Consider the following 26,248-nt stretch of genomic DNA (forward strand, 5'->3'; position numbering starts at 1 on the left):
AGGTTGGAGGGGGCTCTGAGCAACCTGATCTAGTTGAAGATGTCCCTGCTCATTGCAGGGGGGTTGGACTAGATGACCTTTAGAGGTCCCTTCCAACCCAAACTATTCTATGATTCTATTATTCTAAAACATTCAATAAGTAGAGAATTATACTCTTCTAGTATATGGAAAAATACTATACTTATTGATGCCTTTGATTTAGAAACACCCATTAATGAAAACTTAGTGTAGTATGAATGACTCTCAGTCTTTTCAGAGAAATGAAAGAATACCAATCCTAATAGTTGCAGTTAGCAAGACTAGTTTCTTCTCTAATGATGTGAAGGTTTACAGTATAGTGACTTATAAAACTGGCTCCCATCCAAACCTGTTTTACAGTTGCAACTGGACTGTTTGCCTAGCAACATACTTAATGGACCCGTAGAGAGTTTAGACTTACAGATAAATGAGTGTAGAATACTGAAGAGGAAGACCAACAGTTCAGGTAGAGCAAAATGAAGAGAAGAAAGCATCTTCTCTGGCAGAATCCTGAAATGGCATGGTTTTTGCACAGAAACAGCTCCTTCCTACTTTTCCTTTCACTTGCTTTCTAGGTATATAAAAAAAAGTTCTTACTATAAGGGTAAGGAGGTAAACTTCTATTGATTTTTATTATATTAAAGTCTAAATGTTTTTTTCTTTTTATTCCGCTCCCCCTCCCCCAAGTTTTTGTTTAATGAAGTTGTCTGGGATGAAAAGAGCATTTGAAAGTAAAATGAGTGAGACAAAAAAAAAATGCCTGGCAGAAATAAGCAAGGGAATTTCTGCTGATGATTCATGTCCTTGATTCTGTTTGTCAGTCTTTCAAGAAAACTGCTATCTAATAAAGGTTTTCTATGAACTTGCCTACTAAATTAAAAAAAGGAAAAATGTCTTTCAACATTTTATGTGGTGTCTAAGGTGATGTCTTAGATATAAATCAAAACACAAATCAATTCTTTATATATGGTGAGGTAATACTTTACGACAGTTGAAATCTAAATGAAGTTTTGGTTAGTCTTTTTTGTAAATCTTCCTCCTAGATACAAATCTCAATTTGTTTTCTTCAAAAGATATGCTGTCTTATTTTTAAAAATTTATTCAATAAGAGGTTTTGCTGAGTTTCAAGTCACAGATAGTGGCAGACATTGTTTGGAGGTCATTTGCACTAGTTTTTTCTTCATAACTTTTTCATAGTTGTTTCATTCTTTCATTAAAAAATTAAACTGTTTGAACTATATGCACATATATGCATTTCAACAGTAAATTGAGCTCAGGGACTGAAGTTGTGTGATTTGTGGGAGGTTAGACTGGATTATGTCCGTAACTTAATGTCACTTTGAAAATCTATTAGTACTGTTGTAAGACAATCACCAAGCTCATTCCATGCACAAACAGCTCAGAACTATAGGGCAATGTTATTGTATATGCAGTGCTGCAAAAACATGTCTATACTACTTCAAAGTTCTGCTTGGGTCTGAAAATGGGCTGGTTTCATTTGGCACAGAGTCAAAAGGCAAAATGTGTGTCCCTCGTGTATCCTACAGCGTCCTTGCTGCAGGTTGTGTTTGCTGCCCTCTTCAATGCCTAGATTTCCTTGTGAGGAAGGCAGAACAAATAATTGGGGAACCTCAGGAAGTTATCCAGATTAGGTTATAGATTATCCACATTATTTGTTTTTTCCTCCATGGATGACTGAGAACTGACTATGCTTGAGAAGGTCTTGTCTCTTAAGAGTTATTCCCAACACTTTTGGATCCTGGGCATTATGAATGTGGAAGTTATACCTTAGATTTAGCTTGTTTTATTCCCCCCCCCCCCCCCCCCCCACTCTCCTTTGTTACTACTGGCTTATCTTCATTCATGAAGTGAAAGTGGAACACATGAACATTATGTTGGCTTTAGTGTTTTAATTAATACTCTCTGAGAAGGGTTACCTATTCAGTAACAAAAATACCCCTACTGGAGCTGAATACATTTAGCTAAAATGGCTTTTTGGAGAGAAAACTTTCCCTGAGATGTTGTGAAATTCATTATAAAAATAGCCGCATTGCTATTTAGTTTTCACCACTTGATGACCTAAATAAATAAATCCACAGCTGGTTTTTTTAAAGCTAGATAATGCTCTGTAATATTTTTATATTCTCAGCATCACAGGGAAGAATTGTTTTTTGCTTTCTATAAAAATTGGCAACTAGCAATACACGTTGGAAAAATGTAAGCTGAATTCTGAATTTTCTGGTACTTTCAAACAGAAGGAGGCTCTTTTTCCCATGCACAGAAGAATAAATTAGTGTGACTAACAGTTAAGTGTATCTACACTTGTTTCCTTCAGAACAATATATATATAAAAAAAGCAAGTTGTGCACCATTATGATACAGGAAAGTCCTATGACTGATGGTCCAAGGTAGCCTGAAGAATTTAAAAAAATGAGAAAAGGATTCAAAGAAGACGTGATACAATAAATTCATAAATTTTTCAGAGTTTGTCTAGGGAAGGCCATGAGCAGCCTGATCAAACTATGAAGTTAGCAATGGTTTAGGCGGGATGATCTCCACAGGTCCCTTCCAATCAAAATTATTCCATGATTAATTTCCAGTAAATTTAGATCAAAAGAACAAATTCATATTTTTTTTTCCACTGAGGCAACATCCATTTTAGTGATTGAATTAAAATATTTATATTGGGGTTAATCTAACCGTATATAAACCCATAATAAAAATCGGTGATTCAAGAAAAGTTTGTAGGAAATTAAGCTAGAAAATATCTACTACAGTTGAGATTTAATAGGACCTAGAAAGGATTTTTCTTATATTTTGGCTTAATCAAAATGTGACAGCTGTAAACTGGGGTCACCTTTTGCTTCTGTAATTAGTTAGGCTGCTTAGTAATAACTTACATTATGGAAGCAAGTAGATTGTTTTCTCACAAGAATTTCACACATGATTTATTTCCTTCATCAGATGCTTTTTCTCATTTAGCTGTTCTATACAGTAAAAGAGATGTGTACATCATTTGCAGTTCTAAAATTTATTGCTCTAATCATGACACTGGTATATGACATACCGCATCTTATTTTGTATTATAAATTGCTGTGTAGAGTAGTGACAGCATAGAAGAATTGTGATGGCTTTAGTTTATGATCAGAGTACTAATTTCGTGTTACTTACTGTTGCAGAATAGTTTCTGTCATAATTCCTTGTTTCTTTGTCAAAAACTTTTCTTCTTTTGATACTCTAAATCCCTTTTCTTCCTTGTTAAAAAAATAGGTTCTTTGAATAACTATAGTTGTAGCTGGAGCAGAAAAACAAGATTTGGCCTTTTGCTAGATGCAGCTAGCAGGCCAGCACAAATTGTATGAATACACACATTTCAAATAATCTTCAAAATTTCATAATGTTTTATTATGAGATTACTACAAATTAAGAAAAATGGAATAATGCAGATTTTAATCTTCTAGAAGAGACAGAGTAGATCTAAATTTTGACATTATTTGAGAAAAATAACAGACTCATCCCTATAGTAAGACTTTCTCAAAACTAAGTGACACCTTAAGTATTCCCAAGTAAATGTGACAGACTCCATTAAAATTGCCTTATTGCTATTGATTTTGTACAGATGGTACGCAGATACTGTGGTAGTAATTCCAAGATGAGACTTGAGAGGTCAGATAAATGAAGGAGTAAGGTTGAGGGGTCCTTTTTTAGTATGGAAATGTAGTAAATTAATATCTTGTTCTAATGTTTGGGCTGTTTAGGAACGGTGCTATTGAAGAGGAGACAAATTTCATATGTAATATCAAATTATTTGAATGAGGTAGTGCCATGGAAGACTGAGGAACTCCAGAAAAACAGCCAAGGTGAATAGACAGTCTAATGGAATGTAAAATTAATTAGTAACAGATGAACAGAAGAAGTAGTAAGCTGAATAACCCTAAGAGTTCCTAAGTGAATTCAGTAAATTTACCATATAGTCAGGTAGAACGATGATTACAGGGAGAGATTTCCGTGAGAAGAGAGGGTTTAAAAACTGCAACTATTTCATTTGGTCAGTAGATGAATAAAAATGTTCTTTGGAGGAGTGTAAAAAATAATGATTGGTACAAGGAAGGTAATTTAATTGTGCTGCTTACTGCTTCTGGAAACATAAGAGCAAAGATACCTTTAAGAAATTCAAAAGACACAAAATTATAAAAACCGTAGGTATTAAATTTGTCTTTCTTTTCACAGTATGTGTACTTAACTTCTGGAACACAGTGCATCACTGATACTGAGGAGAATTACTCAGATATAAAATACTGTCTTTATTTGCTTATTCTTCCTGCCTTCTTTTCCAGGACAAATTGCATCAAGTGCAGATATACTGGCAACTGTAGAGGGGCCTTTAGCAGATATGTTATGCCCGTGTAGCTCCCTTGTCGAATTGAAGCTGCATCTGAGTTTATGTGTACTTAAACACACAGAGAGAGAATTAATAAAAATGCATCAGAGGAAAGAAAGAATAAATGAAAGGTATACTAGGTGGTAAATATGGGGGTGTTTTCTCAGCGCATCTGCTGTGTAATACATGTGCTATTTATTAATATAAAGTCCTTAGCAAGTGTTTGAATGATTTTATTTAACAAAGTGATTTAAAATAAAAGATAAACTCTGATTAGCAGGAAATTCCCATTAATTTCCCTTGCTATACAAAAGGTAGTAATCTGGTTTCATGATAAAAGTAGTGTCTGTATAGTGATTCTGCAATAAAGTAGTCATTTTGTGAATATAAATAAATGGAACACATGCTAAAGATGCAGAGGGATAATTGAGACCCATCCCCAAGAACAAACAAATATAATCTTTTTGTGTCATCTTGATAATAATAGGCACCAGGTTTTTTGCACTACTGTTCTCCTAAACCTCTGTCGTGTTATGCAGCCATTGCATGTCACTATATCAGGACAACAGAGAAAAGATTTAGGGAGATTTATAAAACTCTGCTGGGTTTGAACCTCACTCTTTCCAAAATAAGATCTGCCTTTGGCTTAAGTTAATTTTAATTCTAAGCCTGAAAAAGTTTCATGAAATCACTTCCTTTGTGGATCTCATTTTTTAATGTGTCTGTGTTGCTTAGCTTGTATATTGATAGCTAAACTGATACCACTGAATTCATACCTTTCTGGAGTTAAATTTCAGTGAAATATTTTCCAAAAGCTAGTTGAATTTTTGTAGCATCCTTTTAGGTGCTATAGAAGATAAGGCTTTTTTTGAGCATTCCATTGTAGACTAGTAATTAAGGCAGGTAATTTTATAATTATTGTTGTTAGCCATGTTACTAACCTTTTCAAACTCTCTAATCTAGAAAAAAATCTCAATTCTCTAATGTAATTACAGTTAATTAATTTAAAATATGGACATTCTTTTTCTTTCCTGCTTTTTGTCCTTTGCTTATACAGAAATGTTATGTCATGCTATGTTCTTGATATCTAGGAAAAAAATAGCTGTTTCATGGTAGCTTAATGGACTGTAACTATAAGAGCTATTATTTCTTCAATGTTAATGTTGACTCTAGCAATACATGTGGAATAAGTAACTGCATATTACCCAGAATGCTTTTCCAAGTTGCATATAGTCCATAAGAAGCTTTTATCTAAAGTAAATCAGGGTTTTTTGGTGTGCATGAAATAGAGCATTTCCTAATATTTAGGAATGAGAAAATTATTTAGTAAGGTTTTCCGTTGATAACACTGCATGTGCATTTATGAACTTAGAATCTTTTGAACACTTGAATATCTCATTGAATACAGTGGTGCTTGATTTCTACTCTGAACAGAAGTTGGTAGAACAAATGATGCAACCACCACAACACTCTGGGTCTGAGTTAATAGGCACTTACATGCCTAAGTATGTGCTAAATTTTTTTCTAGTATCTAGTCTTAAAGTCAACGATTGCAAGATTAGGAAATTGCAGACATGTCCTTATCTGAATTAACAAAATAATGGTAATCTAAATGCTGATTTTTGTTGTTTTTGTTGTTTTTAAGGTGTGTTGTTTTTAAGGTGGGAATCAACCTTGTAATTTCTGCCATCTGTAGTAGTTGCTGGTTATTATAAGTAACAATAACGTGTGCTACAGGGCATATGCATCTATAATTTTTTATATGTAATAAGTAGGCTAGAGCTTATGAATGACTCATTCTACTATAAAATTACTGGGAATCCTTTGGTTTTAAACAAAAGGAAGAAAGCAAGGGTGTATGAGCTAACTATTAGCTCATAAAAATTGTTTGGGAGAATTGTTCAGTGTAACATCTTGAGACAATTAGAAAAATGAGATTTCTAGTGCACAAAATTTGAATAAGCAGTAGAAAATATGAGTATTTTTCTCCTTTTTCTAACTAGATACAGTATATTGTGTTGTGCACAAGGGAAAAATATCCATGTACTTTATAAAGCAGTAATTCGTGCTGAGTGGATATGAACAGTCATTCAGAGAACAATTGATTTTACAGTATTGTAGACTGGGTTGGAAACTTGTGCATTCATTGCACTATACGCTATTAAAATTTTTATATAAAGTTCACAATAAAGTGGCTGTTTTAATAGGAAAATATTTTAAAAGTGAAACTTGACTGTCTCAACTGCAGAAGAGGGTTTTTTTACCAGTATCTCCAAGTCAATTGAAGTGTGAAATCTCTATAAAGTGAAATCTCTAAAGGTGAAGTAAATAGAATAAAATATTAGAAATTACTATTTTTCCTTACTGTTTTTAAATAAATTGTTAAGAACTATGAAAAATCTTTAAGAGCTTTGATATTTCCTAGAGTAATGTGAAGCATCTAGTCGGTACTTTTTATAGCTATTATTTTGGCTATAATATCAAAGTCTCAAGATTTCACAGTATTAAAAAAAAAAAATCAGAGAAACATAGAATCATAGAATAGTTTGGGTTGGAAGGGACCTTTAAGGTCATCTAGTCCAACCCCCCTGCAATGAGCAGGGACATCTTCCACTAGATCAGGTTGCTCAGAGCCCCCTTCTACCCTCTTTTAGTTTAAAACCATTACTACCTTGTCCTATCGCAACAGGCCCTGCTAAAAAGTGTGTCCCCATCTTTCTTATAAGCCCCCTTTAAGCACTGAAAGGCTGCAATAAGGTCTCCCTGGAGCCTTCGCTTCTCCAGGCTGAACAATCCCAAGTCTCCCAGCCTGTCCTCATAGGAGATGTCTCCCACCCCTCTGATCATTTTTGTGGCTGTCCTCTGGACCTGCTCCAACAGGTCCGTGTCTTTCCTGTGCTGAGGGCTCCAGAGCTGGACACAGTACTCCAGGTGGGGTCTCGCCAGAGCGGAGTAGAGGAGCAGAATCACCTCCCTCGACTTGCTGGCCACGCTTCTTTTGATGCAGCCCAGGATACGGTTGGCCTTCTGGGCTGTAAGCGCAGCTTTTCATCCACCAGTACCCCCAAGTCCTTCTCGGCAGGGCTGCTCTCAAAAGAAGAAATGGTGTCTTGTTTGCAGTTGAGATGAATGTGAAATTTGAATCAAGGAAAGGCATCAAGGTAATGATGCAGTTAAATGCATGATTAGTATGAAATTACATTAAATAAGTTGCATTTGCTGATCTGGCTAGCACGGAGCAGGAAGAATGTGAAGCTGCAAAGAGGATGGAGGTTTCCTTGTCACTTACCTATCTGATACTTTAGTATGGAATTAAAAAGTAGATTCTATGGAGGAGACTACACAAGTAGAAAATTTTGAACAAACATGGATTTAAATATTACAAGTTCTTCCATCATCAGCAACTTGGCAAAAGAAAAAAATTACTGCTTCTGTAGCATGATTGACTTGTTAGTTTGAGGAACAAGGATTAATGGAGACCTATATGACTCAAGACTTTAAGAAACAGATGCTCTAAATACAACTTGAGTCCCTGCATCTAGTATTTTCCATTGAGTTTCTGAGGGAAGCTAAGAAAATATCAGGGACAGGGATAAAGGTAGAGCTTAGACTGTCTGTAACTGGGTTAAAATTTGGCGAGCGCTTAGCAGAGAATGTCGAGATCGCAGGCATCAGCCGTAACACTGAAGTAAGAGCTAGTGGTCAAACAAACTCTTACTAAACTGGCTTTTTGTTAGAGAAGGATACCAAACTCAAATTCATGTAATTAATTATTGTTTTAAATGAAAGAGCTCAATAATATCAGAAGGTAAAATGAAAGCAGTTGCTTTTTTTTTTAAATGTTCTTTCACCAAAGGTAGCATGACTAATTAAGGTGTGGCTCTCCTAAATGTGTTCCTCAGGACACAATAAGATTTTGACCCTGGTTAGTGCTGTTAGTTTTAATGGTTAGTTATTAGGATCTCAAAGGTAGAAGCAAAGGTTGTTTGCTTTAGTAACAGGCAGTTCTTTTGCCTGTGGACAAAAAGCAAATTATTTCAGTGGTGTAGTGTGTTTGAAGTCTTAGAGAAAACTAGTCAAAGTGTTTGTCAACACACGTCAGAACCAGTAAGCCTATCCCTGATCAATTCTTATTGCCTGTGGTGGTGATGTTGCAGTGAGAGTTTATTTTGTGCTGTAAAAGGGAAAGAAAATGTGAAAATAGTTTGGGAAAGTTTTGTAATGAAATATTTTTAAACTAGAAGCTATTTTTTAAACTAGAAAAGCACACTTGTTTACATATATAGTGATTGTGAGATTAAACCAGTCATCACCTCAGATATTACTACTTATGGTAAATATTTTTATTGATAGGGTAACCTTAGAAATTCTGTTAGAGATACTGGATCCTATGAACTTCAGGATGCAAGGAAGTTTTTTTTGTAGTCTGCTAGAGCCAACTTCGGTGCATTGTAAGGCAGGGGCCTCCTGTCCTGGTGCAATAAATGTGAGGTTGCTGTGGTTCTGTGTCCCAGGGGTCCAGCCAGTGGAGAGGCTAAGCACACATCCTGCATAGGCAGATGCACACACCATGCAGTACACACGCTTGGCTGGCCGCACAGATCAATGCAGACAGAAAACAGTTTCTTTACCAGCACCAGCATAAGCACACAAACATGAACAGCATGGATAGCCTGATCTTGTCTCCCCCGTCCAACTGATCAGGATTGGAGTTTGCTATTGCTCACATCCGAACCCATCCACAACACATGGGTTTTAGACATTCAATCATTCCACCCAGAACTGTACCCCAGGCCCCAGTTTCCTACAGTTACTGGCACCCACAGCTATGGGTCCCCCAGAGCTGCAGTCCCTCTTGAGTGATTGGCACTGAGAAATACCATCCAACAGAGATTCCAGTTCAGCCTGATGTTCTCTTATAGATCATGAACATACACACACAGACTGGAAAGCATACTTACACAGAAAATAGTTAGGACTAGAATTTAATGAGGTAGGACAGACTGTGGTGATCAGATACAACATTTGGCCAGACAAATGTATTAACCAGCCACTGGCCTACATGTGAGTGGCCCCTTTTTTCCTTATGTTTTCCTTAGAATCATAGAATGGTTTAGGTCAGAAGGGACTTTTGAAGATCACCTAGTCCAAGCCCCCTGCCACGGGCAGGGACATCTTTCACTAGATAGGTTGCCCAAAGCCCCGTCCACCCTGACCTTGAACACTTCCAGTGATGGGGAATCCAGAACTTATCTGGGCAACCTGTTCCAGCGTCTCATCACTCTCATCGTAAACAATTTCTTCCTTGTATCTAATCTAAATCTACCCTCTTTTAATTTAAAACCATTACCCCTTGTCCTATCGCAACAGGCCCTGCTAAAAAGTGTGTCCCCATCTTTCTTATAAGCCCCCTTTATATATTGAAAGGCTGCAATAAGGTCTCCCCGAAGCCTTCAGTTCTCCAGGCTGAACAACCCCAAGTCTCTCAGCCTTTCCTCATAGGAGAGGTGTTCCAGCCCTCTGATCATTTTCATGACCCTCCTCTAGACCCGCTCAAGCGGGTCCATGTCCTTCCTGTGCTGAGGACTCCAGAGCTGGACGCAGTACTCCAGGTGAGGTCTCACCAGAGCAGAGTAGAGGGGCAGAATCACTTCCTTCAACCTGCTGGCCACACTTCTGATGCAGCCCAGGATATGGTTGGCTTTCTGGGCTGCGAGCACACATTGCCAGTTCATGTCCAATTTTTCATCCACCAAATCCTACCAAATCCACCTTGAATCTTTCCTCCTGCCTTTCGTCCTTCTGCTTAAAACATCCCATAATAAATTTTACACAATCCCCAAATTCTTTTTTTTGTCTGTCCCAGAATAAATCTTAACACCTCTTTAGGTAATGATCACCTTTAGATTGCAAAGTGTTTGGGGAGACAGCTGCTTTCCTTGAGTCACCTTGGTGGGTTTCACACCAGGGACAACAGTCTAATCATTCTGTAATGGTCTCAAGAGTGTTGATTTAGTCCCCATCTTGTTTTCACAGATTAGTTTGTTAGGGTTCCTCCACCTATCCCTATTAGGATGTTGGCTACATTGGAATTCTAACATAAGTTTTACCAAATATTTGAGAAAGCTGACTCTAGTTAAAAGGAAAAACGTTTTGACCCCTCTGCGTTTACTAAAAAATAAAAGCCTCTGTAATTGCATCTGGCTGCAAAAACATCACATATCTCCTTAGCGTATTGTTAAAACATCATTAGAACTCATTGGCACATCAGGAGGATGCTTTGAATGCTAAACACTTACATAGATTAAAAAATTGCTCAGATGAATTCATGAGAGAAAAGTCCATGAAAGGCTGTTAAACATGAAAGTACATGAAAGTTCTTCTGGGTGAGGAAGTCCCTGAGGTCTGAAAATTTGAGGAGATCATAGGGTGTATTATGGAAAGTGTCATGGAAAGTCACCCTGGTCCTGTGCTCTTGACTAGGCATCTTCTGTTGAACGTTGTCAGAGACAGGATACCAAGCTAGGCAAGCTTGTAATTTGAATATAACTATCATTGTATTCCTATGTACATAGTTGATTGTTAATTGATTGCTTAATAATCAGAGCTTAATATATCTGTAGTTTAGCTTACCAGAATATTTGTTTTCTAATGTGTTCCTTATTCCCACTAGCCAATGGGATTATCTCATATCCATTTATAAGCTCTACTTATTATCAGCTTTCTCCTTTGTGACTGAATGTCTTGATTTCTGCTGCATTTTCCATGTATATTTTTGGCAATTTTCCTGAAGGAATAGGTGGATTCTGTCTCCATTTTTTGTTCTTGTTTCTATCCTTTTTTTTTCTTTTTCCACCTACTCTTTCCACTTGTCCATTTTACTGTTATTAATTACCACATTTCCAGTGGACTATCTAAAGCTCTGAGCAAGGTATTGTTTGGGCTGAATTTTTCCTCTGGACCACTTTGGAAATATTTTTATGTTGTAAAGTAGTCTGTGCTTTTCCAAGTTCTTAAATTTTGTGGCACTGTCATCATAGTGATGAAACTGCATGTTTAGGCATACAGTCTGGGACATTACTTACTTGTAAGAGAATCATCCTTGATCAAACTGAAATTTCAAGCTTGAAGACAGAGTGAAATGTTAAGAAAGAAGGACTGAAGGTATAGAACAAAACCATGCCCCGAAGAAATGAAATTTTGAAATAATTAGCAGTACAAGAGGAAAGATTTTCTGAATCATCAAAGTTTCATACTTTTTTTGGAAGGAGGAAGGTAATTTGAATCTTTTTTTCATGTTGATGGATTTATTCTAAATTTTTTATATTCCAGAAAAATGGATGCTAGTTATAGCTAGTTACTCATGTCTGCATTGGAAAAAAAGAAGGAAACATTCTTATATTTATTTTCACAGTCTGTTGCTCTATATTTATGCAAAATCATGCCATTTAGATATCTAGAAGGAGCATCATAATGAAAATGGTAGAATATGGGAAAAGGCACGTAAGAAATGCCTAAGAATTTAGTCCAAAAAAGTAGACTAAGTATATTTGAAATAAAGTATGGCCACATATTGAAAAACTATGGAAATAGCTGTCTGCATTATGAATACATTTTTAAAATTTAGAAATTTAAAAGGCCTAACAACCTACCCAAACTATAGCGTCTCTGCAAGAAGTAGTCTTTGAATCATTTAAAAAGGAATAAGAGGATGTTCCTGATGAAAACTTTGGAGTCATTTCAGCTAAAATATTTCTGCTTCTCTGAGCAGGTTACACTGCACGTATAATCTCTGGGGATATAGTTCTTCTGCAGAATTATTCAGGTTGGAAGGTACGTCATCTAGTTCAACCTCCTGCTCAAAATAGGGTCAACTATGAATCAGATCATGTTGCTTATGATTTTGTCCAGTTGGGTCTTGAAAACCCCCAAGAACAGAAATTTCATAACATGCCTGTGTGACTTGTTCCCAAGATTTTCCTTATAATTAATTATTTTTCCTATATTTAGTTAAAGCCCCTCCCCGCAATTTCAATTTATGGTTGTTGTTGCTCATTTTTCTGCTGTGCACCTCAGTAACGTGCCTGGCTCTGACTTTTTAGTAACCACCTCTTAGATACTGGAGGGCTGCTACTTATTCCTCCCAATCCTCCTTTTTTTCCAGGCTGAACAAGCCCAGCTGCCTCAGACTTTTATTACAGAGGTGGTCTAACAAGTGCTGAGTAAAGGGGAATAATTGTTTTCCTCAATCTACTGGCTACTATCATGTTAATACAGCCCAGTATACTGTTAGCCAACTGTCCTTAGGACCCCCAGGTCTTTTTCAGCAGAGCTGCTCCCCAGTGAGGCACTCCCAGGTTTGTACTCATTCAGGAGTTAGTCCTTCCTAGGTGCAGGACTTTACATGTCTTCTTGCTGAGTTTAATGACACCCTGCTGGCCTAATTCTCCAGCCTTTCTAGATCCCTCTAAATGGCAGTCCTGTCTTCAAATATATTGACTGCATCCTCCAAATTAGTGTTGTCAGATTGATAAGGATTTTGTATTCTCCTCCAGGTCATTGATAACGATGCTAAGCAGGTTAAATCCCAGAATAGACCCCTGAGGAACACCGCTTGTGACTGGTCTCTAAACAATACAAATCATTAACCACTACCCTTTGAGTGTTATTGTCCAAACTACCATGGCTAGTACTGTGTATTTCAGCACCTTTGTGTATACAATCTAGGTATATGAATGAGGGGTCTTTCCCAGATAATCAGGGCTGATGGGAGTGATATTAAGCTAATGTGCCTTTCTGTCAGACCAATAATGTTCAAATGCACTTGGACCCAAGCTAGTAAAAACCTTGAAGTGCTGCACAGCACTTTATGGACTTGCTAATTCAGACCTCTCCAAATTGCATCTGAGAGGCATCTTTTAAGTGTAGATATATCCTCAGAGACTCAACAGATCAGCTCTGTTTTTACATACAGACAACTAGTTGGCTTATTCAGTCTCTCTTACTTCCAAACTTTCACTGAGTTTTCAGTTAGTTTACTAACAGTTTTAAAATGGGTTTAAAAAAAAATCCCTTTTTAAAAAGTTTCTGTTACTGTATTCTGTCTTCCTCTTTTGCATCAGTAATTATTTTCATATATAACTTAAATATATTAACTTGTATAACAACATTAAATGGAATAATTCTTGTCTTCTGTCTTTCCTCTTCTTAATTTTATTGTTTTTGTTTTCTTTGTTCTCCCCTCTACTCCTGCTCTTCCCTTTTCTTTTTCTTCAAGTTTTTATTCTGTGTGACAATGATTGGCTTCTTTTTTAGTGGAACACACTTGCTTTGGATATGATTTAGAACAAACTTGTATACATTCCAGTGTCTTTTGTTATTGCCTTTAAAGGAATTTTTTGAGTTAATCCTTTAGAATTAATTATTTTTAAAGAATTTTGAGGCTTCTTAAAAGCAACGATAAAAATTGCTGTGGCTGTGGTAATGTTTAGAAAAATCACGTACCTTAATTGGTTGGCTGTGGTAATGTTTAGAAAAATCACAAACCTTAATTGGTTATTAGTGGCATTATAATTGATACTGTTAAGCAGCTCCTGGACCTTGAGCTCTGTCTTTAATTAGAGGCAGCAGTGTCTCCTTCCCTCTGAGATTTCTTTATGATAGTATTTGGCTTAATAACACAGGGTTATCAGCTTTCAATTGTCTTCTGGATGAAACCTCCCAAATGACACTGCCTGTTGTATCTGCCTTCCTCATTTTAGCCAGAATTTCCAAACATGCTCTTCTTCATTGCTTAAGCATTTACTTCTTTTCACTTTCTAATAGATATTCTTGTACTCCTTGTTTTACAATTCGTATTGTAACTTTTTCCTTGACACTTGGTGAATTATGACTCATAAGGTACGGAAATTATAATTTGTCTCCCAAGCATGATTGTTTCCTGTTGATTTCAGAATACTTACAAGGTCAGGCTTCTTACAGCTTTTTTCTGTACTAAATATTTTGGCCAAATCAAAACACATACTCCTGCTGTCTTGTCCTTCTCCCCCATTTTTGTTAAGTCTTGTCTTCATTTGAAACTTCTGGATACGTATATTTCATGGTATCTTCAAGCTCACTTGTTTTCGCTGGCTGTTCCTTCATCCCTGTATCACTAATTTTTCTCAGTCACTTCCTCTTGTCCAAAATTTTCTTCCAACTACTGACTCGTCTCTTGCTACCTTTAATTCTTGTGTTACCAGGATGGGCTGTTAGACTCAGTGTCTTAACTCGTTCCTCTTCAACAGTCTTTCCTATACCTTTCCTCTACCCTACTTTTCTCCTTCACCATCATTAAAACTACTTGTAGCACCTCTTTGTTCATTCAACTTATTTTTTTCTCACATTTATTGTTTTGATGCTGTTGCAAACTTGATCTTTCAGCAGTTCTGTCCTCTTTGGCCACATTTTTCCAGCTCTCTTCTTTTCTGGTTTGTTCTAAAATATTTATATCATCCTATGTTACAATTTGGTTTTTACCATTGACTTATCTACCATCGAGTATCTACAGTTTCTGATTTTTCCTCACTTTTATTTGTAATACTTACATGGTCTGCACTTGATTTGTTAGCAACATATGATAAGGTTTGTAATCTACCATTTTTTGTTTTAAACATTTTTTTCCTTCCTTAGACTTTCTCTCTATTTTCTGAATATTTATGAAATAGTTTCCACACTCTTGATTAAAGTAAACCCCTATTTATTGGAAAGTGGTCTCATTATACATACAGTTTGGTATATTTAATGTAAGGGTTCTAGCAAGAAGAATTTAGGTTATTTTATACACATCCAGTGTGATGGAATATTAATTTTGGGAAGGAAAAAGTAGAGTTCTGTGCCAGAATGTTAAACAAAAGAAGAGATGCTGATAGTGGGAGAATGATGTTGCATGACATACAAAGACAGGGAACCTTCACGTGTAAGATAATTGAAGCAAAAAGAAATTTTCAAATGAAGGAGACAAAAGGAGGTGGAAGACAAGCTGAAGCCTAAGAAATCCTGTAGGAAGATAATTGATAGTTAGAGATGAATAGCAGGAGCAGGCTCTTGCAAACCTTTTAGGTCAGGAGGAGTAAGAATCTGAGGGAAACCTATATTATTTGTGGTATCTTAAAATAAAGTCATTTAGAATATATTGTATGGCATATTACTTTTGTTTGTAATTAGATGATATCTGAACATACAGAACATTCCTTTGCTGGTACTTAAAATTCTAGATTATCCAATATTTCTTTGATGGATATTGAATTATTTAATCCTGAAACAGATGCTCTCCACAAAGTATTCTGTTCTAAACATTTTAAATAAATAATATTGTTCTTTTCCCATTTTGTCTTAATTAAAAATGTGTAATGTTTTCAAATAAATGAATGAGGTACATTGCTTTTATACCGTCTTTAGTGCAGCCATGCATATGCAAATTTTTGAGGGCTGAGAGTCAGATAGATAGGTTCATGGGGCCAGGCTTTTGATCATCCAGGGGCATGCTTCATGATGTCCAAAACACCCAAACAGGTAAGAGTCTAGTATCTGTTAAATTCAGTGGAAGTTATGGGCCTAAATGCTTTTGCTTAATGAGGAAGTACTGGTGGGCGCTTATCTACCTCTTGATGTGATAGAGAAAAAAACCACAACTCTGACAATGCATTTTTGTTTCTTTTATTCTAAACTATTTAGTTAACTGATGTTCAGGACAGCAGGAGGGTTTTCTCTTTGGTGTGTGTGCTTTGGTGTAATGTGTTTATTGATATATGCTTATAAATTGTAATATGCTTTTGAAAGCCTGGATGAATAATATTATTCTCTTTCCGTTTCCTCTTTCTAATAATCCAGACATTATGCAAACTAGAAATAACTTAAAATTACTCTAGCAGTAGTGGACATCCTCCATTTTAATCAGGTTTTCTAAGACCAAGAGAGAGAAAGTGAGCTTTAGTTAACATAATGTTTAAGAAGAATTGACTGTTGAATTAGGTGGGGGAACAGACTGCAGAGTTTTCAGGGTTGCAATTTTCCTCTGGCTACACTTGAAATTTGCACTAAAATCCACAGAACAATTCAGCTTTTTTGTGGTTTTGTTTTTTTTTTTTAATGTAATTGTGCAGAAATGATAACAGATAGCTTAGAGAAGGATACTCTGGAAATACATTTCATAGGAGACTGGGAAAAAGATGAAGCATTAACAAAGTAGAATGTAGTTAAAAAGGAGGGCTGCATGCCCACACTGGTGTGATTTAGTGTAAGAGCAAATGGTAGATTAATGCTAAGCGAATGGAAGAAATGTGAAGGATGAGAGAGAGGTTGAAGTTCCTGAAGGAAGAAAGGGAAGGAATTTTCCACTGGACTCTTTAACAGCCTGAAAGGCAGCAGGGTGATTTGGACATGATAATGTAAATACACATTTATAAGTGTTGTGACAGTGGACAGTGCTATTCTGGACTTGTCAAACTAAGAGTCTGGAAGTCACAGGGATACATTTCTTCCTAGCTTGAGTACTGCAGTCCTCTTACATGGCTGTAGAAGAAATGGAACTGAGGTAGTGGTGTGCATGTGTTCCATAATTTAGGTATAGATAAGCAAACTTGTGCAAGCAGGTATTTTAGGAGAAGAAGGCATTGTTTCACATTTTGGAATGCATTGTGTGGCACATGAATATTCAATATAGCACTTAGTTTGCTAAAAATGGGCATGTACATCTCATAAATACCTGCAGAGCATTTATGAAATAAATTATGTAAGACTTTAACACTTAAGGTTGGTAAACACTTCAACAATTCCACTCAGTAGGGCACATAGGAAGACACTTGAGAACAATGGACCTGATATGTAAAGAAAGACATAGCTGATTACCTGTAGTTTAATGATGGTAGTTGTTTTACTATAGTGAGACTAACTTTAAATTGTTGGTTTTTAATTTGCATAATTATTGGACACTTTGCACTTAATTTAAAAGTGATAATTCTAACTCTATTTGTAGCCCTTTTGTCTTCCATTTAAATGTTAGAATGTATAGGAATAGATGATTTTCATCGTATGGTTCTATGTTCTACAAAATCATTCCACCATTATGTCAAAGCATTGTCTTTTAGCTGTCTTTAGTAGTCTTCAGACAGTAACCCAAGTTCTTTGGTGCTATAAAGTATTAAGCTGTATGTTTTTAAGTTTAGCTGAAGTTCATGCTAGAGACAGAAACAAAAAGACATAATGAATGTTAACAGCACAGAGTGCAATTTCATACAAAAAAAATAAGAAGTTCTGACAAGATTCTGCCCTCAAATGTTATTCCCAACAGCCATCTCAAGGAATCTGACTTGTGCCCGCATGCTAAATGGCAAAACTGTAAACCCTTTGACCTGTAAAGTGTGGTATATGAATGCTATAATGATTTCTTTATAGAATCTAGGTCTGGACTGGAATAAATGTGTATAGATGAAGACTATCATCACTGCTTTTTCAAAATTAGTATTAGATATTTCTCTTTGAGGTTTGTCTGTCTTTGACCAGTGCAAAGCCTGTGTTTATTCTACTTTTAAAAGGAGCATGTTCCTTCTTCTCTGTTGTGGTTCTGAAGCACAGCTAATTAACTATCAGGAAAACTTTGAGATTTGTTTTTGTGTTTCCTAATTATTCAGTTAGCTTGAAAAGCAGCATTCATTTTCTACTCAGTTTTGTGTTGTCCATGCTGTTGCATGTCTCAGTTTGGGCATGCCTCACTCCTTTTTTTGTCTTGCAGAGATAATCTTCCCATTTATTTATCTATCCTTCAAGGTGTAGTGATTCAGATGGTGTAATTGCTAGGCTTAAAAAAATGAACAAGGTAATTCTTTCACTGTTGTGATATCACTAGAAACCATATTTAGTGAGTTTAGTCCTTAAAAAAGAAGATAAGTGGGTTCATTTTTGCATCTTGATTTCTTTCTTGTCTTCTGTCTTCTATTGATAGAAGAGACTCTTATTGCCCTACTGGCCCTTGTTCTGGCACCTAGCTCTCAGGTCATTTTAAGTGCTGGAGAATGAAATAAGTACATGCTTCCGTAGGCGTCCAATTCTTATTTGCTTTTTCATCTGCAGCAATAGTCTGAACTGAAGGGATCACCTATGAATACCTTGTTATTAATATGGGACTCTTCAAGTTTGCTTCCTTATCTGTGTGATCCTGAGAGCTGTCTATCTGGCTAGCAACAATGTTGTCTCATCAAATCCACACTGTGCAAGTAGTGACAGGCAGTCTCAAGGTGACATATTACGCCAGATGTCATGGAGGGATCCTATCCTTGCATTAGTCCTGGGAAAGAGTGTAAATCTGCATGACATATGGAGATAAAGAGTAAAGTTGGGTTGGACTGTCAAAAGGAATGAACCTGTATATTTCATGATGATGGCTTGAAAGTAGTTTTATCTCACGTGTGGACATTTTGAAGCAGAAAGCAGTATCTAGGACAGGAGCTATAGCCTTCCTTGACCCTTAATTTAGGACGGAGCTATGGAAGACTGTCTCCTGTATGTACAGCTGTCCTCAGCACTTTTTTTCACTTGAGGTCTAGCCAGGACACACAGTAAGAACAGTCCTGTATTCAGAGTAGTGCTTAGAACTCAATAATCTGTAGATCTTGGTAGTCTCTTTAATGGATAATTCTTGGAAGGAAGAATATGATTATTTACCATGGCTGTTACATTCTTCTAAGAAGTTGTTTCGGTATGGAAGTATTTTTCCATATATTTTCCGTACTTTCCTTTCTCTATTTTAGTACAGAATTTCTACTAAAGGAAATACTGTTCTATGATTGAGGTGTAATGTGACTGTATACTTTGAATGGGTGGGAGAGAATCAGTGTATTCAACTTGTGGGGGAAATCCCAAATTTCCATATTAGGGGAGTATATTTTGGAGAAATATGAATGTAGATGGTCTTGGATCAAGAAGCTACAATTATGATGATATTTAATATCTTGTTCTTTTGGCCATTTATTCTAAATTGCTCTCCACACTTGAATACATACAGCATGTAGATTTGTGATTCCCCAAAGCATTATGGCTATTTGGAGCACAGTGTGAAATTGTCATCAACACAAATAACGAACAATAGCTACGTAAGGGCAAGGCAGATGGAGTTGTTTTCCACTCTTCTAAACTGTAATGTTAAAAAGAACATCAGCTATTTTAGGATCAGGAATAGGCCATCTGCCCAAATTGCCTGCCCTTTCAGCTTTACCTTACTCTCCTATTATTGTTATTATTTTCATCTGACTATCATTACATTTTAATGCTCTGTTTCCTTGCAAGGTACTTAATCTCATTAGCTGATTAGTTTTACACCAGGGTTTTCTTTAAGAATTCCAGGTCTTTCTTTAATATTTATATTTTGCTATTCAAATATTTTGCCTCCAAATATGATGTTTGCTTGATAATTTTTTTATTAAGTCAAGACAACATCTGTCCTTACTGGCAGTGTTGGAAATGATGTGACAGTCTAGCAACAATAGTAGCAGGAAATAAGCAAAGGACTAACAGGGACCGTGGAAGGGAGAGGAACAGAGCATTTGCATCAAGGCAAAGAAAAGGACTTTGGGAAAAAATAATTGAAGCTGAGAGACCAAAAAAAAAAAAAAAATGAGCAAGGGAGAGGGATTTGTAAAAAGCATTTTTAGCTGCCAGAAGAATTTCATTTGTAGTTTTCATCTTCATCTGAAGGGAGGAATGACTTAATAAAAGATTCAGTTGCTTTGAAGACTGTTGATTTACAGTCTTGAATTCCTTTGTGGGATGATCATTATACTTGAATGTCTTTGTGGGACGAGCTTTAGAAAGAATTATACATTTTCCAATGGAACTTCTTAAAATCTGAATTTGTTGGTTCAGTGAATATCAAATGTTCTACAAGAATGTCAACATTTCATATCAGCATTTCATTTCAGGTTTTTTATTAATTTATGTTGTGTAAATACTTGTATTTGTTCTGTCACAGTAATATGGCAAATAAAAATGGAAGGTTTTCTTACTAAATGTCTAAAGAAATCACATAAAACTGTTTTAATGTTCCAAGAACACTGGAACTTTCTCCCCCTCCCCCTGCCCCTTTTTTTCTAAATAGGAATGAGCTTCATTAACTGTAAAATAACATTTGAGATAAAAATCAGTTCCCATCAAATAGCTAATTTGCTTTGGAATATAATGGAATTTCTTTTTGTATGTCATTGTTCTTTCGTAGTTATATTCCTAAACATAAGCATCTAGAGTTCTTTTTTGATGCCCTGGGATACCAGAGAGATATATACAGGGTTGGCAAGACTTATGAGAGACAGGAGGACATGTTTCCTTTGGAGCAACAACTGAAAGTCAGGAGAGATGCACCCAAAAGCTTTCAAAATGAAACTGGATATTCTGTCTTGTTATAGCTTTGTTTATGTCATTAATCATCACAGTTTACAGATTATTAAAATGGTTAGCCAAATAATAAATAGTGTAACTGTCTGTAAAGTGTATAGACTTTTCATAGATTAATATACTTTCCTTTTTTATGAAAAAAGATATTTTTTCTTTGCATTAATTGAATGTAAAAATTTATTTTTGTAGTTGTAATTTCTAGACATAGAAATTACACAGTCATAGTTTTTGTTTCATTCATGTTTGGTAGCTCTGACAATCGATCATAATTTCTTAAGCAGCCAAAGACAAAAGTGATTTGTCCATTATTTGAAAAAAATATTCCATATTTATGATCATTTGCAGTCTTTCTTTTACAGTTGGCTTCTTTGAAGATCAGCCTACTTCATTTTTTCAAATTGGAAATGGGAAGGCACTTCAATATAACTGCAGCTTTGTATCTCTCTGAGAATACTGTAGTCAAGTAGGTAGATGTACACTACTTTTATTTAAAGTTTTTCATGAGTGTTCAAAATAACAAGTCTTTTAAACATGTTGTCCAATTGGCTTAACCTTATATCTCTTTTTGAAAGCCCTGGCTATAGAAAGGAAACACTACTTAATGTAACTGGAACAATAACATAACCATAGTCAGTCACGTACCATAGGGTCAGTTTTCATTATTCATTACTAGTTCTACTCTATGCTTATGCTATTTACAAATGATGCTTGTACATTTTGTCTCAGAATATTGAAGTGCAGCTAATCATGGACAGAATTTAGTCTGATACATTATATTATTTTCACACTGTCCTATAATACAAACACTGAAGAGGACTCAACTCCTTCAGAATTTTTAATGAACCTGAAGGGAATAGCTCAGTTCTCAGTTTCAAAGCACAGTTCTCACTGGATGGGTTATGGTCGTGTATTTTAACATTGCAATCATGCAAATCTTGCCAAGTTTCAGTAATAACTCAAGTTGATTGTATCCATATAAATGAGTAATTGCAATTCTCTTGTTTAATATCCAACTTCTAGAGTTGTCATATGGGTAAATGAAGTTTGTGGGGTTTTTTTTATCTTCACAAACTTTGGCATCTAGGTTAATTTTTCTTCTCGGTGTCTTGATTTTATGTTTACTGAATGTTTAGATAATCTTTCTCGTGTTTTGATAATCCTTCTCTTTTTCTGTTGTAGCTTAGCATTTTCCCTGAATATCTATTTAGCTTTTTCCTGAGAAGATTGGTTCCAGTTATTTCCAATGGTATTAAACTGGAAGCTATTCAAATGACACATTTGGTACGTCAACCAACTGACCTACCAAAACAATTGGTTTGGAAGGTCAACCAATATTCCAGGAAGATGCTTTTTTTTTCCCTACCTAGCAGTTTATTCCAACATCTTTCTACTGTTGCTCATGGGACCCAAAGGTGCTCTGAAAAGATCGCTTGTATCTATCGCTTCCCCAACGATTTTACTCAAGATGTCTTTCTGTAAGCTATGTTGTGATGAAGTCGCATGATCTTCAGTAGGCAACATCAGTAATTTTTTACTCTGGTTATGTTTCTAGTCATCTTGTTTCTTACCTCTACAAAAATCGCATGCAGTTGTTAATCTGTTTCCAAGCACATTTTCTCATCTTTAGCATGAGGTGAATTATTAGCCTTAGTTTGTCTCTAGTGGTTTGTGTTCAATGGCTATCTTCTCTATTCCATTTAACTATATCCTTCAAAATGTCTTCTGTAGTTTTCATACTGAATTTTTCATACTTACTGTACACTTTCTGCTATGTAAAGTTTCTTGTCTTATCAGTGCCATACCTCCACTCTGGTTTTACTCCATTCAGTTCATTAATAAGAATTGTTTTCTTCCTTAAGTCTGACAGAGTGATACTTTTCAATTTTTTCTCTCTAAAACATCAATTCTTCTGTTACTGTCTAGTATGTGAACTTATTTTCTAGACTATATAGGCACCTTTTTCTGAAATGTCTCTTCTGGTTTCAGATAACAAAGAATATTTTATAAGATTATTATTTATCATTGTGTCTCTTCTATTACTGGCCAGCACAAGATTGAGGGAAGAATCTCCATTTCTTTTTTAAGTTGTCTTGAGGTCACTGCTTAAGGTTATGCAAGCAGAATGAATTTTATTAGTGAATTTTGGAAATGGAAATTTGCTTTTAAGATGTAAATAAATATTTATTCTGTGATCTTTTAACCAAGCTTTTTAGCTACTATTTGGAGTTATGATTTCACATCATTGTAGAAAAAACAGAAACTTAAATGTACCTATGTAAGTTAGCACTTGGCTGTGTTAGCTGATGGAATATTGGAACTGATTTTTGTAAATGTTTTACCAAGAAGTAAATGCTTAATCTTTTTATGAATAAAACACTACTTTTCAGTCTTGTAGCTGATAGAATGAAGTAAGGTAACTGAATTAAAAAGTCTTTTTAGTCTTATGTTTTGGGTATTGTCTAACCAGACATTTCAAACACTCATGTTTGCCTTCTCTCTTTCATTACTAGCATGTTTCAGAACGAGGTTTGCTCTCAAATGCCAAGATAAAGTTAATCTATTTATGAGCTACTATTTTCTGGTTTGAATAATCAGTAAGTACTGCTTTTAATGCATTGGATTCCTGAGAGAAAACTATTAAATAAATGGAAACACAGGTGTGTAACAATGCTTTTCTCTGTTTCTGAGGAAATTAAATGTAGCTCATTGTCAGTTCGTACCTCCATTAAAGAGCGTAAACATCCCAATTAATAAAAGACAAAAATTTTAGCCCTATGCCTTGTGTGGAAAAAACAACCTTCCTGTAAATGAAGAGATTATTGAAAAGTATATTATACCATTATTAAGAAGTTCTTCCTATACTTTTTTAACAGATTCTACTTTGCTGAAAAAATTGTTGTTAAATTTTTTTAGTGTATGTCTTTAAAGTGATGTAAGTTAAATATACACTAAGGTATTAAAGCTAAAAGGTGGATTTATTACTTCCTAAGGACCCTCAGATTTATAGAGTAGTATATCTGTGGAAGGAACAGCTATCCATTTTTACACATAGCTACACAAGAATCCCACTGCTCACCTGTAGCTTCTGTGGGGATTTTAACATGAAGAATGTCTTTGGTCATGGAGAAATAATGAATCTTTTTAGAGATTTGTTAGGCTAGTATCATGGAGAAGTTTCTGTGTAGATATTAAAGATGTTATGTTTATATGGATAGTAGGTCGTTCACAGTACTGCCGTTCAAAGCATTGCCATGTGTTCTACAAGATACAACTTCAGTATAGTAGATAAAATAATGCAATACAGATATAATGAAATAAAGGTCTGCAGACAGGCTAACATGTTGCTAATAGAATGGAAATACTTCACGCACACACAAAAAAGTGTATCTAATAAAAGGATCAAACGATTCATTAATCAATATGCATATTGAAATCTAATTTAAGCGGGTTTAAACAGTCTCACCTCCAACATGCTTTTTGCCTTTAACATGTTCTTACAGTAAATAGAATTTGATCAAAAAAATCACTAAACTTAGTTTTCTGTTAGAAACATGTAAATTTTCAATTTAAAGGTATTTAGAACCTCAGTGGAATACTGAAGAATTGTAATGCTGTTGACATATAAGTTCATGAATAAATGGATGTTGATATTAACTTGAATGTACTAGTAAGTATGTCTTTTTAAAGTTTTAATCTAATTCTGCAAGCATTTCTTTCTGCAGATCCTTTAGTAAGAGTGAGAACTCTTTGAAGGGATATCCTTGTTCTCATTATTGCAGTTGTATTCCTTCTACCCCATCAGTTAAGCACCCCTACCAAATCTCAAATGTTTTATTCTATGAGTGACTAAAAATTCTTGTAACCTATTGTAGAGACACTGTTGACCCTGTTCTTATGGATGTTTTCCTAGTATTTCTTAAAGTTTCACTTTTGAGTGATAGCAGTGAAGGCATATTTGCACGAATAAAGAATATTACTCAATGATGGTTAACTACAGAAGATGCATCTTGTTGGTTTGATGAAAACAAAAGCTCAGCATATTCTTTCAGAGATACTTTCAGACAAAGGAACGTATAAAGTTGTAAAATAGCTTCCTCAAGGTCATTTGAGAGGAGGATTGCAAAGCTACTTTAAGAAAATGCAATTGTATTTCTCTTTTTTGGGGATATAAAGGAAATAATTCACATCCTAACAATTAGGAACAGGATAATCCATTTCTTCTTAAAATGTAAGGTATATTTTCATTTGATATAGAACAATTCAAATATTTGTGAGATATATCTAGTTACATTTTAGCTCTCAGAAGTTTAGTGTGAAAATTCTTCTATATAAAAATGCATTTTATCTGTCAACAAAAACTTTTAATAAGATGTTTAAATAAAGTAAATAAAGCTTGTACTTATTCTGTGGGGTGAAAGTCTTCTTATCGGTGCTCCCCATTAGACTTGTATTTGTGTGCTGTTTTATAACATTGTGCAGAGATGTTTTTGCCTGAAAAAATGAGATTCTCATTTCTGAGCTCTAAGAGTTGTAAGCTCTAAATGTAACTTGATTCCAAAGGTAAACATACAAGGTATACCTACAAGTTCTTGCTGACAAATACAATATCTGCTTGATGATGGGTCCCATTTTAGCTACCTTTTCTTGAGGAACAACTCTGCTCCAGGAGCTCTCCATGCTGCTGAAATCTGTCATGTCATCGCAGAGTTTAGCTGATAAATTTCAGTGTGCCTTTATGTGCGATAGTGATTCATCAGGTTTGTAAACTTCCTTCTTCAGGGAAATATATCGACTCTATGAATATCCTAAGTTTGGGTAGTTTAAAATTAGTATCGGGTTCTTCTTTCTGCCTTTAACAACTTTGAAAATTACCTTTACATAATTTAAAAATCCTGGGATTTAACTAGAAAAATGACATCTTTAACATGAAAGCAAGTTATTCATTAGTACTAGGTAAAATGAAATTATTTTTCCATGTTATAAGTGTTTATAGACCAATAATATTTTGAAAGTATGCAGCAAACTGTGAATAAGTGGAAAAGTTGATGTCTAAATACAAGAAGTAACTCTTCTTCTACCTACAAAAATTCTGTCAGCGATTCCACAGAAATGTTTACTTCAACCAAGTCTAGAAAGATAAAATGTATATTATTATAGAGTTTAAAAAATGTTAAAGTCTACTAAAGACTTACAAGAATGTTTGTTACTCCTATTTTTACTTTGTAATTCAAGCTATCTATGCATTCTGTGAATATTTACTTCCTTAAGCACAATATTCAGAGATAACCTTTTTTTTCTTCATTTTTCCTATTTGTTTTTATATATATGAACCAAAATAACATAAAAGTGTTGCTGTTGCTTTCTTTGTCAGGAGGTGCCACATCTTTTTATCAGGTATCTTAATGGTCAGATGTCTTTTCTCTACTG

The 26,248-nt window shown here is 35.3% G+C and overlaps 1 protein-coding gene across 1 annotated transcript in view; it reads left to right on the plus strand.

Annotated features, from left to right (window-relative positions):
- IMMP2L (inner mitochondrial membrane peptidase subunit 2) overlaps positions 1 to 26,248 on the plus strand; it is a 504,342-nt gene that overhangs the window by 186,058 nt on the left and 292,036 nt on the right. The gene's annotated exons all lie outside the window — the stretch shown is intronic.

This window comes from Aptenodytes forsteri, unplaced genomic scaffold (assembly GCF_000699145.1).
Source record: "Aptenodytes forsteri isolate BGI_AS27 unplaced genomic scaffold, ASM69914v1 Scaffold166, whole genome shotgun sequence".
Classification (NCBI taxonomy): Eukaryota; Metazoa; Chordata; class Aves; order Sphenisciformes; family Spheniscidae; genus Aptenodytes; species Aptenodytes forsteri.